Source organism: Pseudorasbora parva, chromosome 2 (genome assembly GCF_024679245.1).
Source record: "Pseudorasbora parva isolate DD20220531a chromosome 2, ASM2467924v1, whole genome shotgun sequence".
Classification (NCBI taxonomy): Eukaryota; Metazoa; Chordata; class Actinopteri; order Cypriniformes; family Gobionidae; genus Pseudorasbora; species Pseudorasbora parva.
This window is the reverse complement of record NC_090173.1, coordinates 24886977-24905035: the sequence shown is the minus strand read 5'-3', so window position 1 is coordinate 24905035 and position 18059 is coordinate 24886977.

Genomic DNA, 18059 nt, shown 5'->3' with positions numbered 1-18059 from the left:
ACAGGTGCGTGATGAGCCAATCCCAGGCTCCGCCCTCACCTACATTCAACACGCACCCAAGAGTGAGACAGGGAATCCATGAACCGTGACATTGTGCTTCAGAGTGCTGTGGAGCAGGTTTTCATCAAAGATGTATCGTCTTGCTGCATTAATCTTTCCCCTTGATCCTGACTAGTCTCCCAGTTCCTGCTGCTAAAATCATCCCCACAGCATGATGCTGCCACCACCATGCTTCACTGTAGGGATGGTATTGGTCAGGTGATGAGTGGTGCCTGGTTTCCTCCAGACATGACACTTGCCATTCAGGCCAAAGAGTTCAATCTTTGTTTCATCAGAACAGAGAATTTTGTTTATCAAGGTCTGAGAGTCCTTCAGGCGACGTCTGGCCACTCTACCATACAGGCCTGATTGGTGGTTCTACAGAGATAGTTGTTCTTCTGGAAGGTTGCTGCAGAAATTGTTCTATATCCTTCCACAGATCTGTGCCTCAATACAATCCTGTCTCTGAGGTCTATAGACAATTACTTGAACTGCATGGCTTGGTTTGTGCTCTGACATGCATTGTGTAAGGAATTGATTCGGATCAAATAACTCAAAGGGGTATTGAATTACAGTGAAAGGAACCGTGATACATATTAAATGTTTCAAAATTGATATTTAACACTTTATTAACTATTCATCCAGCGTTACGTTGAAATTAGAGTACACTATCAATCTTGAATCGGGATATTACCCGTTACAACGTTTATTAAACTATTCTAAACACACAAAAACTAACAAAAACACACATTCATACAGTTACTGGGAAAGGGATGTTTGTTAATGGAAAGGAGTGAAGTCCCAATGATTTCTGAGCCACAACCTGAGAATCAATATATTAGCAGGTCAACCTAAGTTTGCTCGCTTAGATACGATTTTTACCAGTTCAGCCAGAATGAAGAATCATGTACTTGCGTTTGAATGCTCCTACGAGCATGGGTTCCTCTTAGCACGGTGTTGTTCGGCTGGGGGTCAGGGGCGGCAGTGGCTCAGTGGTTCATGTAGGTTGTCTACAAACCAGAAGGTTGGTGGTTCAATCTCCGGTTCCACTTGACCAAGTGTCGAAGTGTCCATGAACAAGACACCTAACCTCAGCTGCTCTGGATGGCGCCTTACATAGCTGACATCGCCGTCGGTGTATGAATGGGTGAATGTGAGGCAAAAATCTAAAGCGCTTTGGATAAAAGCGCTATATAAATGCAGTCCATTTACCATTTGTGGTCAGAGGGACGAATAATTGGTTTTGCGGGGTGAAAAGCCGGATCCTGGAAGATAAACCAGTTAGCTTCATGATGCGCGGCTGCGTAGACTCTAGGAAGTTCTCTTCGGCGAGGTTCAAATAGAGTTTTAGAGTTTTGGAGTGTGGTGATGAAGAGGTCTAGGTAGCTCGGAGGACGCTGCGTGCAGGCAGGAAAGGCCCGCATGATCAAAGCAGAAGTCACCGCAAAACCATGGCAGTCAGTAAAGCACGAAGCAAAACAAAAAGCAAAGATAACTTGTTTCCCAGGAGATTTAAACAGGCCCTAAGGTCCCTCCTTGGGGGTGTCTCCGGCCAATGAGATATTGTTGTGGGCGGGTGTCCTGCCCACTTCTCCTGTTCATGCATATCATTAATGTAATGTCCGATTAAACACTTTTAAGAAACCAACTTTCCTTTTGTGATCACAGTACATTTTACACAAATTTACCTTACATCAAAATGATGAGAATCATTTATCCATCACATAGACATCAAACAGCTTGCTATTCCCATGATGGGAGTAGGAGATAGAAAAGATTAATATGTGATACATGTCTCGCATACAGAGAAATTTTACACGTTACATGAAAATATACATAATACCTTAGAATATGTTTAAGGCACCGTTGGGTGGATTAATAAATGTTATTGAATCTATGGGTTAAGCTACTCCTCGTGTCTGCATTGGTGTGAGGTCTTTGTGTGAGGTTTAAAGAGCCTTTGGAATGCGCAGGACGAGGAAGGAGGGGCACGACGAGGTGTCTGTATAGTGTCAGGGTTGACTTCGAGCATTCGAAAAGCTCTTAGTGACTCTGTGTCCCGATAACGATTTGAATTTATGCCTGTCGGTAATAAATGAATCCCTTCTTCGCGAGGTTCTGTATGGTTAACAAAGAGGAACACGTCATGTGACTCATCTTGTCCATGTGCTGGATTTGCGATAACGCAGGTAAAGGGGGAGAGATGTTGTCTTTGGGCCAGTTGGGGCATCCTTGATTAGTTTTATGATCGGTTCAGGTTTCGGAGAGGGGGTCTCTGGAATGCTTTGTTGTGTCGATTCACTGCTGGAATATACATATTCCTACAACTGTTAACTGTGGGACCTTATACAGACAGGTTTGTGCCTTTCCAAATCATGTCCTATCAACTGAATTTACCACAGGTGGATTGCAATCTCAAGGATCATCAGTGAAAACAGGAATGGGTCACCTGTTCTGAGGGTCATGGAAAAGGCTGTGAATACTCAGTACATTTTTTCCCACTCTTTATTTTTTTAATAAATTTGCAAAGATTTCAAACAAACTTCTTTCACGTTGTCATAATAGGGTTTTGTATTGTTTGTAGAATTTTAAAGAAAATAATAATTTGAATCCAATTTTGCATAAGCTTGTAACATAACAAAATGTGGAAAAAGCGCTTTGAATACTTTCCGGATGCACTGTATTCAAAAAGCAGAGGATCAACTTAAGACATAGCTCAGCTCTGGAAGCTAAGTTCTCTCTGATGATTCTGCTAGATGACCTTGGTTACGGTGGGCTTAGTCAAGCACACTTCTTTAATACCTTGTACTTCTGCCAACATTAATCACACTGACATGTGGAGTCCATAAGAGTTTAGCTCTGAACTTGCACACAAACAGTGGAAAACTGAAACTGAGAGCTGATGAAACCTACCTCTCATCTTGAAAAAAAGAAGAAACTCTTTTGCAAGAGTTTATATTGTTTACATTGATATAAAGTGATACACTGTATTTGAATGAGCATAAATGGGAGAGGATATCTAAACTTAAAAGTGTTTCAGTGGCTGTGAGATTGAGAATGGGTCTTGCACATGAACACAGCTCATTGTTTTAAGTGCAGCTAAAGGAAAGCAAGCATGAGAGGGAACAGGAAAAGCATATGAATGTGTCACGTTGTCACAGATCTTGTCTGTTCAAAAGATAACTTTAAAAGAGAAAACCAATGGCAAAGATGGAAACAGACAGACTTTCAGCTCACATTACACACTTAAAGAGATACTTTTTTGAAACATCCAAACTTCCATATAGTCACTTTCTATAGATCAGCAAGTTTAGTATGGCCACCCATGCTTCAGTACTAATATATCAAAGCTCAGTATTGCAACATCGATAGAAGAATGATCTGTCACAAATCATGGAGACATCTGTCTATTGCTCTTTCCTAAAACCTAGTGAGATGCCTATCACTCTTAGCTTTAGTGGGGTATAGCTTGGCACAATTAAACTTGTCAGGACAAATGTCTCCAATTAATGCACAATTCTTTATTCTAGTGATAACGTATGCTTATGAGCTGTTTTATTTATTAACTTTAATCAAAGTTTTTAAAACTAAATAAAAAAATTAAAACTAAATATTTTTTAAAGATTAAATCTTGTGTGAGTGAGTGAGTGAGTGAGTGAGTGAGTGAGTGATAAACAATGTAATCAGTGCTTACACCTACTGTGTTTACGTAGATGTTCGACATCTTGACATTTTGCCATATTTCTGACATATTTGGCCATTTACGCATGCAACCAAAGACTAGGCTACTTTGTCCGTGTTCCACTCAAAGCGTGCACAAAAAGCACCTATATAGCTTTTTAAAGGTTCTCTAATTCTATTTTATTCTCTTCGTTTTTTTGAGGAAAGGATTAATAAGCAACATAAAAATACAATGTATTTCCTGAAGATACCGGGTTCTCAGCCTTTTTGCCCCCATTACATAGCCCCCAAACAAGACTTTTTGACCTCAGGAAAGCATAAAAGTGATTCAAAAAAGCTTTTGCCATTGTAGTTAATTCCCATTAATATCTAAGATATAAGAGGTGAGTAACATATCTATAATCCATAAGAAGGAGAATTGGGTGGTAGTGGGATGTAACAAGACAAGTTTGGATACTGTCAGTTGCAGTTTAAATTATGTGAAAGGAGGAATACAACTGGAGGACGAAAGAATGCTATGAAATGGTGATTGGCTGCAGTCTTTTGTAGGCTCGACAGGAGTTGGTTTTTGTGAAGTCAGCTGTATACCCAAATTCAATAAACCAATAAAAAGGCTGTATATTCATATATGTACATAATCATAATCTTATATTGCACATCTTATCTTGATGTTTTGTGATTAAAGCATTCTTTAAGTAAAGTTTTCAATCATTTAAACTCAAAGCCCCCCTGTGAGTGTTTATGGTTCCACATAGTACCATCTGAAAGACATAGACGCTATATAGCACTTAAAGGGATAGTTCACCCAAAAATGAAAATTAGCCCATGATTTACTCACCCTCAATTCGTATGACATTATTCTTTCAGACGAATACAATCAGAGTTAAATTAAAAAAGTCCTGGCTAATCCAAGCTTTATAATGGCAGGTCAATCAAATAACGTGCTCCTCACGGCTCCGGGAGGTTAATAAAGGCTTTCTGAAACAAACCGTTGTGTTTGTGTAAGAAAAATATCAATATTTAAAACTTTTTTTAAAAGTTCCGGCTGATTCGCCGTCTGAGCGTACAGAAGGCGATCGGCTGAAATGTTGGTTTATAAAGTTTTAAATATGGATATCTTTCTTACACAAACGCATCAATTCACTTCTAAAGGCATTTATTAACCTCCCGGAGCCATGTGGAGCACATTATTCGACAGACAGATGCATTTTTATGGGCTTCAAAAACAGAGCAATAATCCTTGCCATTATAAAGCTTGGATTAGCCAGGATTTGTTTTAATATAACTCAACTTTTATTGGTCTGAAAGAAGAATGTCAATTACAGTGCCGCTGCTCCACGCGCTGTGCGTAGGGTACCAATTGCTGAGGGTGGCACCACGAGAATTTTCTCTCAGCACCCCTGGTCAACAAATACATGAACGCGACACCCGCAGGCATCATAAAGTAATGATGCATAGGGCATCAAGACGGCCAGGGGCGGTACTGGTCATGAACACCTAGGCTGACTTGAGGGTGAGTAAACTATACACTGAAAAAAAAGGAAAATACACACTGTCCAATTTATTTAATCTTATTATTTGCTATCTATGCAACAAAATTGTGTTTCTCTTCTGAACTTGATTTCTTTGCTTTGGATTAATGTAATTCTCTAAAATGTGCAATCTAGATTACATTATTTGGGGTAAATGTGAACCAATCAAGTACAAGAACTGTAGTTCCCAGGATGCTTTCCTTGGGACTTGACGAGAAGAGTAAAATTGTTGATCTTAAGTGTTATTTTACGTGTTTTTTTGGGCAAAATTAGATAAGGGGTTTAAGATTAAATAGTGTTTAATGGTTAATTATGTTGCAATAATTAGAACCATTTAAATTATACTGGGTTACCATAGTGGAGAAGAGCGGAGCGATTGCTTAGGCTGTGGACTGAGACAGCACATGCCATTAAAGAGCATTTCATAGCACTTGACATGTTCATTATGTCCTATTGCTGGCTAAATGAATGAAAGCTAGTTAGTACAGTCTTACACTCTAAAAAATGCTGGGTTAAAAACAACCCAAGTTGGGTTGAAAATGCACCAACCCAACAATTGGGTTGTTTTTACCGAATGGTTGAGTTGTTCTTACCCAGCAATTGGGTTGTCTTAAGCAACATTTTACAAAGAGTTCATACAGTTTGAGCTGTCAAAATCGTATCACAACCACATTAATATCTATATCTCTAAAACAAAGTCACTACACAGATCATAAGAGCCCAACCCCCCTCTCCCTAAACATGAGGACTAACTAACTAAGGACCCTATGCCATGGGAGTTAGGTATTCCACTCAGTGCCTGGAGAGAAAGACCAAAGTGCTGGTTTTGTTTTTGGTTTTACGTCTTCCTTTTCTCTTCACATCTGTGTGTGGAAGGTTAACTGTTTCGACACATAGAGGGCAGCCAGTCATCAGTCAATTCAGTTTTCATAAAAATTTGATCTGGCAGTGGATCACTATACCCCTGAGTTGTCAGCAGACGGCCCTGAAGGGGTCTTTGTCCATCATTTCAGCCTTAACCGCCCAGGGGAGTCTTACCTTTCCCATGTTCCCCTAAACTCTACATCAACCCTTCTCCCTTACAGCATGTGGTGCTCGAGCATGCTGGGCTAGCTGAGGTGTATGAAAACGCATGAAAAAATTGTGCACTCCTAAGAGAACATTTGGGTGCTGTTAGTGCTAGTAAAACACAGCAAAATATGGCCTGAGATTGCAGTTTGTCCCCCATGTGTGATCTCTGACCCAGGTCACGGAAAAAAAAAAAACATTGTTTTCTTTTTACAGTATTGTAGAATGTGAGCAACTGTGTGTGTTTGTATGTGTGTCTCGCTCATCTGGAAGAAATGAAAAGTCCTTTTGAATGTTTTGACAGCTTGAGTAAGTTATAGTGTCTCAATCATAACCACACTTGGTTATAATATTCACTTGATACCTCTTGAATAAACAAGCATACATATACACACATGCACAACAGGCCATGTAAGATCTTAAATTATGCATGAATAGGCTTAGCCACAACTATAGCTACATCAAGATAAGAATACAAATAAATAAAAATTTACATGATTCTATTTTATATTTACACCATAATTTAAATCTTTTGGTGTCGGTAAAATAATTTTTATGCAGCAGGGCTGTATTTATCTGATAAAAAATACAGTAAAAACAGCAATACTGAAAAAACATCTCAGTTATGTATGTAACCCTCGTTCCCTGAAGGAAGGAACGGAGACGTACGTCGGTGACCGACGAATTGGGATCACTTCTGGGAGCCCCTATCAGCTTCGAGATATAGAAAACGGGCCAATGAACATTGGCGTGCATGCTTTGCATATCGCACCCCGCCCCGCTGCGTGGGTATAAAGCGGAAGCGATCGCCACGCACTGTTGTTTTTCACAGAGGAGCCGAACCCGTGGCTCGAACTGCAGTGATGGTACAGCAACTGTGGCGACGGGAGGTACGTCTCCGTTCCCTCTTTCAGGGAACGAGGGTTACATATGTAACCGAGACGTTCCCTTTCAGTCGGTGACATTCGACGTATGTCGGTGACCGACGAATTGGGATCCCTATAGAAAACGCCAGTTACTACCACTTCCAGTGCCCTGCGGGAGTCCCTCGGACCCCGTCTCAATGGGCAGGGAATTTCCTGCAGGGAGAGTCACACTGCCATCCCACAAGACCCAATCAGTGGACTATTGGATAACGCTGGGAAAGCGTGCCCCTGGAGGCCGCTGCGGAAGCCACACTACCCCGAAAGGGGATACCATGTGGAAATTACACGTATGGACTAGCCATGGGCAGTACAACATACGGGAGTCCCAGGGGTGGCCTTGGCCCTGTTGGGCGGGGGACAGTCATCGCACTGAGTCCCGGAAGAGAGTGGTGGGAACCTTGGGTACGTATCCAGGCCGGGGTCTCAGGATTACGTGAGAGTAGTCTGACCCGAATTCCAGGCACGATTCGTCGACTGAAAGTGCCTGCAGGTCCCCTACCCTCTTGATAGAGGCCAATGCAGTGAGGAGTACTGTCTTTAGAGACAGAATTTTTAACTCGACTGACTGCAAAGGCTCAAAGGGAGGTCTCTGAAGTGCACTGAGCACCAGAGACAGGTCCCAAGAGGGAATAGAGGGATTTAATCTCCTGCTCCTTGTCCTCCCTGACCTTGCACAGCGTCTGTGCAAGAAGGCTCACTAGGGGAAACGCATACTTGCGTAGGCCCCGGGGCCAGCTTTGTGCCAGCCCATCCGTGCCGGACCCTCGGTCAGTGAATAAAACAACTGGCAATGGGCCGTGTCCGGGGTGGCAACAGGTATACCTGTGCGGCCCCGAAGCGATCCCAAATCAGCTGGACCACCTGGGGATGGAGTCTCCACTCTCCCGGAAGCGCTGGCTGCCATGAGAGCTCGTCGGCCGCACACTTGAGCTGTTCCGGAATGAGAAGTGGCATGAAGTGACCTCAGATACTTCCGACTCCCTAACAGGTGGTGGCGGGCGAGTTGTGACATGCAAAGCTCATTTGAAATTTAAAAGTCTTTACTGACCCTTTTTGATCAATTGAATGCATCCTTGCTGAAAAAAAAAACAACAACTTATAAATTATTTCCAAATAAGAGCTTTTGGAAACTAGAAAATTCACGGTGTGCTTTGCCTCCTGTGTTGCTTTAGTTTCTTCTATTTAAAGTGGCAAAAACTTGCTCTTGTGTTTCAAATTCTACACAGGATATGTCTAGAAGCAAAAACATAATTAATGCAAATTAAGCACAATGTGGTGTAAGTGAAAACAAATGTTTAAGGAAGAAAAAAAAAAAAAACATATTCCAGCACATAATAAGAACATCCACGAAACTCCCACAACAGTGTACAGGTGAGAGCTTTCAACAAGCCAGGTCAAGCAGAGGTGCAACTCATATTGCTGATATGAGAAATCCTCCAGATTTTTGGGGGGGATTGACAGAACATTTATGCTATGGGTGTAAACAACTTAAAGGGATAGTTCACCCAAAAAAAGGAAAAATGGATGTTAACGGTTGGAGTTAAAAATCTTCATTTGTGTTGAAGAAACAAACACACCTACATGTTGGATGCCCTGGGGAAAGCAGATAAACATCACATTTTCATTTTTGGGTAAACTAACCCTTTAATAGTTGGAGCACGTATAAGGTTAAGGTTAATGTGTCAGAGTTTGAGCCAAAGTAACAATTCTGAAGGAGATTAAAGAAGTAAAAAAAAACTTTCTTTCAGACTGTTAACTTGTAAGGGTGTGGACACTGAAAATCAGTTATCTTGACTTAATGTAAGGTGAGGTCCCACTAGTCTCAAAACAACATCTGCGGACAGTTTTTGCTGAAATCGTGCTAGCTTCTGTCAGAGGTCTGTCACATGCACCAATTAAGAATAGAAGAGGGACGACAGATTAAACAAACGCCTCTGACATTTCTCTCCAAAATTATCATGTAGAGCCCTAATTTCAGCATGCAAATTCATGGAATAACGTTACCCTGTCAATGTGTTTGTCCCTAGAGGGACTGTCACAGAGAAGTGCAGTGTTGGTGGAAAAAGATTTAAATTGAATATACACATTCTACCCTTGCGTGCATATTTTATTAGTGATTAAAGAATGAGAACCACAATAAAATGCCTGGGTACACATTCACAATTGTCAGCAGAAGCAAAAGTCCTTTAAAGGCAAGTCAGTTCACTCAGCCGCTTTATTGGAAGCCACAACCCACATGCATCAAAAAAAAAAAAAAAAAAAAAAAAAAATTGTATAATTATTCTTTAAATGCAAGATATTTAAAGTGTACAAAAGCAATAGTCCTCTTTAGCACAATCAAACATTATATATATTCACAATCAAACATTTTATATATATATATATATATATATATATATATATATATATATATATATATATATATATATATATATATATATATATATATATATATATATATATATATATAGTTATGCATGTGGGCTGTGGTTTTATTAATCAGTCATATTATGCCAAAAAATCTCAATAGCACATTTTTTTGTCTATATAAATTTTTTAAATTAAATGTAGTTAACTGTATTTCTTAATCATCTGTCTGTAGCTTTCTATATAAGAACCTTGGATACATCTCAGTTAGCTCCCTAGCTTCCACATGAATCAGTGTGTTGTGTACATGAATTTGGGCACTGGTAAGGACAATGTCCTCAGTAGGCCTACATCACCACTGATATTTATGAACTACAGCAGAACTGATATCTTGCTGACATCATTTGTTAATGTTGTTTAAAGTACATTATTATTGTAACGTCCCAAGTAGTCTAGAGGGTGTCGAGGGACATAAACATAAAACTAGAACCTGAGGTCAGCTAGAACAAATTCAAGCTACACAGAGACTTAAGAAGACCAACAACAAAGTTTGGGGCATAATAAGTAAAGTAGAAGATAATTAAACATATATTAACATATTCACAGTACCACAAAGGGGAACAAAACAAAAAGGGTGAAATGGGAACAAGAGTGTTGCCAACAAAAATAAAAAATAAAAACACCAACTAATTCAAAGTAGGAAGAAGCTTACTAGAAAACAAAACACCAAAAATAAATCTTCCTACTCTAGCTAAAACAAAAAACTTACAATGGGTGGCAAACACTCCTGATGTTACTAGACAAAATTAAGGTCTACCGGTTGCAGAAATGTGCAGGGCCCCGTTCCCAATTCAAACACAAAACAAACAACAAAATAGAAGGTCCAAGGACCATATAAAGGCAAAAGGGAAAAACACATTGAAAAACTTTACAACAAAGTCCACAGGCCAGCACAAAGAGGGGAAAACAAGTCTTCATGTGTAGCAGCCAACTTGGGTTTTTATAGTCTTTGATGATCTCAGGTCCCCGTGTGTGATTGGCTAGTCACACAAGACAGGCAGCGATTGGCTGGAGCAAGTACAATTGATGGAACCAAGTGGAACAGGCTCCTGCAAAAGAACATACACACAGAAAAACAAGACACATACGCCTAAAGGGCAAAACAATGATGTAGGTGTATGATGTATACTTTGCTTGTTACATTTAGCTAGCCTAGAAATCTAGACGCACCCTAGCGGCAGCAAATTTAATTTGCCCGCAAGTGTTGTCTAGGAACTCTCAATACCATTCTGAGCTGTGTTCCTCAAAATCTGGACGGCCCAATCACATCGTGTATAGAGTCGGCGGGCGGGGCCATAATGACGACGGCCGAGTTGCGTTTGCATGCTTCTAGTAAACACAGAAACTGGCGAACGGCGGCGGTCTTTTGAATCAGCTCTGACCGCGACTCTGGAAGACTTGGAGTTAAGCTTTTCTCTGAGAAAAGAACAAAGAGCGACACTGAAGTCATTCTTAAAAAGGGAAGATGTGTTCGTAGTTTAGCCGACCGGATACGGCGAATGTTTAATCAGTCAGCGAGCTCTGTTTCACCTTCGTTGCTCTGGTTGGTGTAGCGCTATCCTATCACGTGCAGAGGGAGTTTGAAAGACAACCGTTTATCCCGCCCCTCGGATTGAGCCCTGTCTATGGTGAGTTTCCAGACCAAACATCTTGATGTGGGTCTGGCTTGTCAGGCTAACATTTAGCCGTAAATAAATTATAAATGTTAGCTAGATTATGTTCATTACCTGCCTAGCGATGACATTCTATCAGATCTGATGAAATCTATTACCTGTAATTATGTACTTCTGTTAAGGGAACATGGTGAGCGTCGATGTTCCCTGGTTTTTCATGGTGCATTGCGGGACGTTTTAGGGAGGGAATGTTTTAGTGCACTGGTAGGATTTTTTTGATTTAGTCTTGAAATGGCCGACTCCCTGAGTGCCCTGATTACTCCACTGGAGAGCTGATTGAGACGCACCGCTTAATTCGCTTGTTCATATGTGTTTGATTAAAGTTGGAGATAAAACTGCAGGAAAGTGAGCCGTGAGAGCCAGAATTAAGAACCCTTGATTGATTTTTTGCAAACTTTAGGACACAAGCCTGGCTTTTTTGTTGTCTTTAAATAAAATGTTTTAGTGGATCATAGCTCAAAATCACCACCGTTGACAACAATGTTTTCATTCCTTTTAACTAATATTCAATAGTTGTTCCTCCTAAATGCTGGAAAGAACTAAATCTCCAAAACTCATAACGCAATTCTGTTTCAGTAAAATATTTGAAAATCTGATGGCATATCAGCAGGGGCATAATACATGTTTGCTTTAGCAGGGAGTTAAGCTGCTGGGGCTGTTAACCAAGGATTTTGCAAATGAAGCTTACGCTGAAAATTGGATGGAAAATCAGATAGTGAGTTAGCCAATTCACTGAACACATGCTTAAACTATGTATTCATCTTCAAATAAACAGTGCCTCTTCATTGGAAGTCTAATATATTTCAGGTTATTGATGAGTTATAACACAATCTATTAGGTAAATAGTAGGCGCACGTATAAGGCATTGGAAGCTGCTCCTTGCATATGTGTTAACTTTTAACTTGTCAAATTTACTAAAGTCTACCAGGCTGGTAGTATTGTTACAAAAAAAGAGAGAACAAAACTATTCACAACCACACAATGGCATGCTAAATATTTACATTTTCCACAGTCTGTTTTTGCAGTCTCAGTGTGGCCACAATGAAAAGCCAAAGAATTACATTGTGCATATGGAAATAATTTGACTTATAGCTTCCTAAACAATTAATGGCCAGCATACTAAATTGACTTGAAATAACAGACTATATGGAAAAAAATGCTAATTTTATCTTTTTATGATAACAACGACACAGCTCCTCAGAGCGAGGACATGCAACGACAAAATCAAACATGACTATGGCCCAAAATGCTTCTGTACATGACAGAGTACTGACTTTAAAACTCACAAAGAAAAAAAGTCAGAATTCTGAGATAAAATGTCACAATTACTTTTGTATTATTATTATTTAGTGGGGGAAACGGGCTTCCATAGTTTTCACCCAGACACTATAATACATAATAAAAAAAATCTAATTTAATTACCATAATAACCCTAATTTAAGTAAATAAATTAAAAATTAAACATTTATCCCATCTAGGTAACAGCTGCAGAATTGTCTAAAAGGGATACTTCAAGCACTTGAGACACTTCTGACACGAAGAACAAATGGATTTCCAGTGTAGACAGCCTCAAGCTGTTGTGGCATGGTGCATACCATGATCCACTTTGTGAGATGCACATTTCTCTTTCAAAACAAAGATGATATGATATTTTGATGATATTTTCAACGATTAATCACTGAAATTATGTTCTGTACCACCAGAGAGGACATCATCATTTCGCCTACTTTTAGTACCGCTTTTGACATATTTGCAATAAATAAACAGTTGTGTACACACTTGTCTGTCTATTATTGTTTTCTTTATAACTGCATATTTAGAAATTGTTATGAGTAGGTTTAGAGGTGTGGGATTAGAAGTTCAAAATATATTTTTAATGTTAAACTATTACAAAAATTGTAATTTTCATACATTTGTCTGGCCATTACGTTTTATATATTCTGTTTATATTCTCTTCACTCTAATTTTGTTGTTGTTGTTGTTGTTGTTGGTTTAACTTAAAAAGCTAAGTAACCTGGTTTCCTTAAAATTATGAGTTTTTTTAAATAAAAAATTTGGAATAGAAACTCAAAATAGTATTGTATCTGAACCACATTAAAAAAAAATAGATAAATCATGAAAATAGCACTATTTGGCATGTCATCACAAATAAAAACACAAAATGGCCCAATATGCTTGCAAAATCTTTTAATAATATTTCAATAAAGGTTGTCGAATCTCAAAAAATGATCATTATATTAACTCAAATTTTTAATTTCAATGAACTCAAAATTTTAAGGCAACCATGTAACATTTTTTTTAATATAAATGTTTTTTAAAGTGTATAAAATGGTTATGTTTGGGTTAAGATACCGAAAATGCATCTACATAAAAAGGTTATCATTTTTTTGTTGTTGTTGTTGATTTTGATGTTTGATGTTGATACACCCATAATGTACGTTTCAGCATCTATCCAAAAATGTGTATTATACCTATGTTAAATGTATTAATACCAATGAGATCAGGCTGATAAATCCTTGTCCATAAATCCAGACCCAGGCAAAACCTGCAGACTTTTTTCGCCATTATCTGTTCTGAATTTGGGGTAAAATCTAATCTACAGAATTCTAGATTGAACAGATATGAAAATATGTTAATTTGAGCACAGTGTAAGGGATAATCTGGGTTTGTTTCTGTACTGGGTGGGTTTGTCATGACTCATGTTTATCAGTTTTGTGTCCTAGTTTTCAGTTCATTTCTATGGTTTTTCATTGTTTGATTAATTTGCATAACTTTCATTCATTTTGTTGATTGGTATCAACCTTTGTTTTGTTGATTGGTTGATTGGTCTTCTGGTTTCTTTGTATTCATCAACTGTTCTTGTCACGTTCTAATCGGTTGTTCGGTTTCCTTTACTAGTGTTCTTTTAGAGCTTTTTGTTTGTTTGTTAAATAAATCTATAACTGCTGCAAATAGTGACATACAGAAAACTACAAAATTGTTAAAGCCACAGTAATAACTGAATTAGCCCTGTATATGTGCTTGGATGCTTATATCCAACGCCTGGATGAGTGAGCGTGAAACGGCTTTGCCCTGATCATTCAACCTCAGTGGTCCTTCCTGCACTAAAAGCTTTTTTAATTATGAATTCCATTAGTCTTTCTATCTCTCTCTCTTTCCCCACCCTCTACACCCTATCACCAAAGACACACAGACCTAAACCCAACTGTGCATACTAACCAATCTGAAACACATAAGTATAGAAACATACAAAACATTTATTAATTAAATATAACAAACAAAGAAAGAAACAAAACTGCTTCTTAATAATAAAGCAGCCATGTTGATTAATATGTGCCTTTCCAAAGTATTCATCTTTAAATAAACAAACAATAAATGAATGAATGAGGCATTTATATAGCGCTTTCATATGTACTACTGTACACCCAACAGTACAAAACTAACTGCATCATTAGAGATAACATCAGAATAGTCTCCATAGCCCTTAACGGCATGAGTCACATCAGATGGAGATAAGTAGCAGGGATTATTGATTTTTATATGAAGTGTATTCACTCGCCTTTAACCAAAGTCTCTTAAAGCCATTTATCCTCATCGACAGACATTAAACATGCATCACTGCTGTATTAATGAGAACTGTGTCTGGATCCACATCTTTGACAGTATAACACAGTCAGAAAATGAAGAACAGAGATGACCTTCATGCTTAAAGGATCTTAGTAAAATTTCCAGAGAAAATGACTGGGGTCTGGACTTTTGGATGTGTTTGAACATATATGTAACCAAACTATCGCAAGCACCGTGGTTTCTCCTTTCGCAGACATATGAAAACACTAATTCAATTGGGTTGTGTCTAACCCTTTTTAGAAGGTCACGGCTGCTTCCTGTTTTGACCTGATCATGGCAAAAGGGGCGATGCGGGAGCAATACACACAAACACACATACACAGAGATCTCTCAAATTACACTTCCACAGAGGCGTGCAGTGCATGTGTGTGTGTGTCAGAACTATCTCAATAGGCTCCCCATTCACCTTTATCAAAGCATTCTCATCCTCTTTCAACAGAGCAAAGCATATCTAAAGGCTACTCTGCATGTGTGCATCTCAGTCAGCATAGTAAAAGACCTGTGAGATCCTATTACTTTTGTTAAAAATGCTAACAGGACAAGGAAGAGTGCACCTAAAACTGAAAATTCTCATAAAAATGATTTACTTACCCTAATGACTTAAAAACTATATGACATACTTTCTTCTGTAAAACACAAAAGGAGAACATTAGCATGCAATTACGATGAATGGGGACTGAAGCTTTGGCATCAAACCAAATGCAAAAGGACAGTAAAGGCCATAAAAGTGATCCATCCAATTTTATCCATCTTTTTATTGTTGAAGAGATGTTAAAATTATATACAAAACCAATTCCAAAAAAGTTGGGACACTATAAAAATTGTGAATAAAAAAGGAAGGTAATAATTTATCAATCTCATAAACTTATATTTTATTCACAATAGAATATAGATAACATATAAAATGTTGAAAGTGAGACATTTTGAAATGTCATGCCAAATATTGGCTCATTTTGGATTTCATGAGAGCTACACATTACAAAAAAGTTGGGACAGGTAGCAATAAAAGGCAGAATAAATTAAATGTACATGTAAGGAACAGCTGGAAATTTTGGAAAATAAGGAAATTTGCAACTTATTAGGTCAATTAAAAGAGTGTCTCAGAGTGGCAGTGTCTCTCAGAAGTCAAGATGGGCAGAGGATCACCAGTTCCCGGCTAAAAACTCTCTGTGTCAAAAAAGAAGCCATATCTAAACATGCTACAGTAGCTCAGGCATTTTCTCTGGGCCAAGGCTCATTTAAAATGGACTGTGGCAAAGTGGAAACCTGTTTTTTGGTCAGATGAATCAAAATTTGAAGTACTGTTTTGAAAACTGGGATGCCGTGTCATCCGGACTAAAGATGGATATTTTGGAAATCAGGTTTGTAAAAGGCCCACCAGCCCTCTCCCCTCCAATATAAAGACCAAAGTTCATTCGAGGAGGACAGGTGACAGGCATCACTCTTAGGGAACTCTAATGCTTTTCAACCAAGCACATCATTAAATGGAGAGAAATCATTTAAACAGACAGGTGATGCTGCCAGGCTCCAAATAAGATGGTATAATCTTAAATTAGCCAGCACAAATTATTCTCTTTACTTAAAAAAAAATATATATAATAAACAAAGCAGCAAGAGAATATCAGAAACAGGCAGAAACAGACAGAAAGACACAAATTAAATAACTATGGCGACACTGCAGTTTTATCTCTATGTTTTTATGTCTTCTGTGGGCATCTGTGCTTATATTTAGCATGCTGCTGCAGTTTAAGTCCAGATCAATAGAGGCCATAGAGGACAGACTTGCCTGGCCCTCTAGCCCCATCCCATCATCTAACCCACAGTCGGATTCAGACCAACATAATACATGCTGGAGGCTAATGGCTCATTGTCATATTGATTAAGTTGTTTGGTGCTCTTTATAAGACAACAACCAGAGAAAAGAATAGAAGGTCAAGACAAAGAGAGAAAAAACATGATGTGGTGGAAGTGAAAGAGTAAAGATGGTGCTTAATCCACTGCTGAGTTGTGGGTTTGGCTTTGGAAAAGTCTGGAAACAATTTCTTCAGAATGAGAGAAAAGGGCAAAATACACACCCATTATAATGCTGGTCCCCGATATATTTCGCTGGTTAATCTGGCCAGGCCCCTGATATTCTGGTATATAGAAGAAAAGAAAAATGGCATGCAACAGGCTACATGAATGTACAAACAAAGTAATTCTGAGATCTAAAAGATTTCAGACAGTTGTGAGTTGTCAGACGGAAGGAATTTTCGGACAACCTAGCAGTGCAGAAATGGCACACCTCAGATTTATTCTTAAAACAAGGACGCATAAAAAGCCACTAATAAAAAGCTATCAGATGGATTTCCTGCTCAAGAAACATTTTCTTATTATTATCAATATTTATTTTCAGAATAGAAAGTTAAAAAGAGTAGCATTTATTTGAAACTGAAAATCAGTTTAGTGCACCAAATCTCAGTGGCCAAACTTTTGAATGGTAATGTGTATCAAAAGATCAGAATGCAGCCAGACAGGGCAGATTATTCCTACAGTTGTTACTCTCTGACAATCATCCCTCTCACACCTTCACCTGTAATGAGCCCGTCTATTAAAAGCAGCCAAAGGATCAAACTCAGTAGAACTATTTGCAAAGATGGAAAAAACTGGAAGCTCGCTTTACTGTTTATTCTGTGCCACCCTTCAGAAAAGGGACAGCAGATGAAACAAAGTAAAAAAAAGAAGAATAAAGTACAGATGATGCCTCAGAACTCACAGAGAAGTGAACTCGACCTCTGCAGGCCAGCTCTTTAGTACCTTCTTCCCTGCTCTCCTTTTACTGAAACTGCAGCTCTTTCATCATTCATCTGTACATTTATCACGTCTTTCATGCAGGCTTTTCTTTGCTGAGGGTTTGCTTATGCTTCTTTTTTCGTCCCATCTGTCCCCTGCTTGATGTTATCTTTTTCATCCTGCATTCCTCTGAAGTCTTAAGTGTAATTTTTACATTTTACGAACGCTGAGTAAATGCTGGCCTTATGTAGAGTTGGGGGTTGGAGGATTGTATCGTATGTTTTGGCACAATGTGTCACAGCTCAAAACAAACC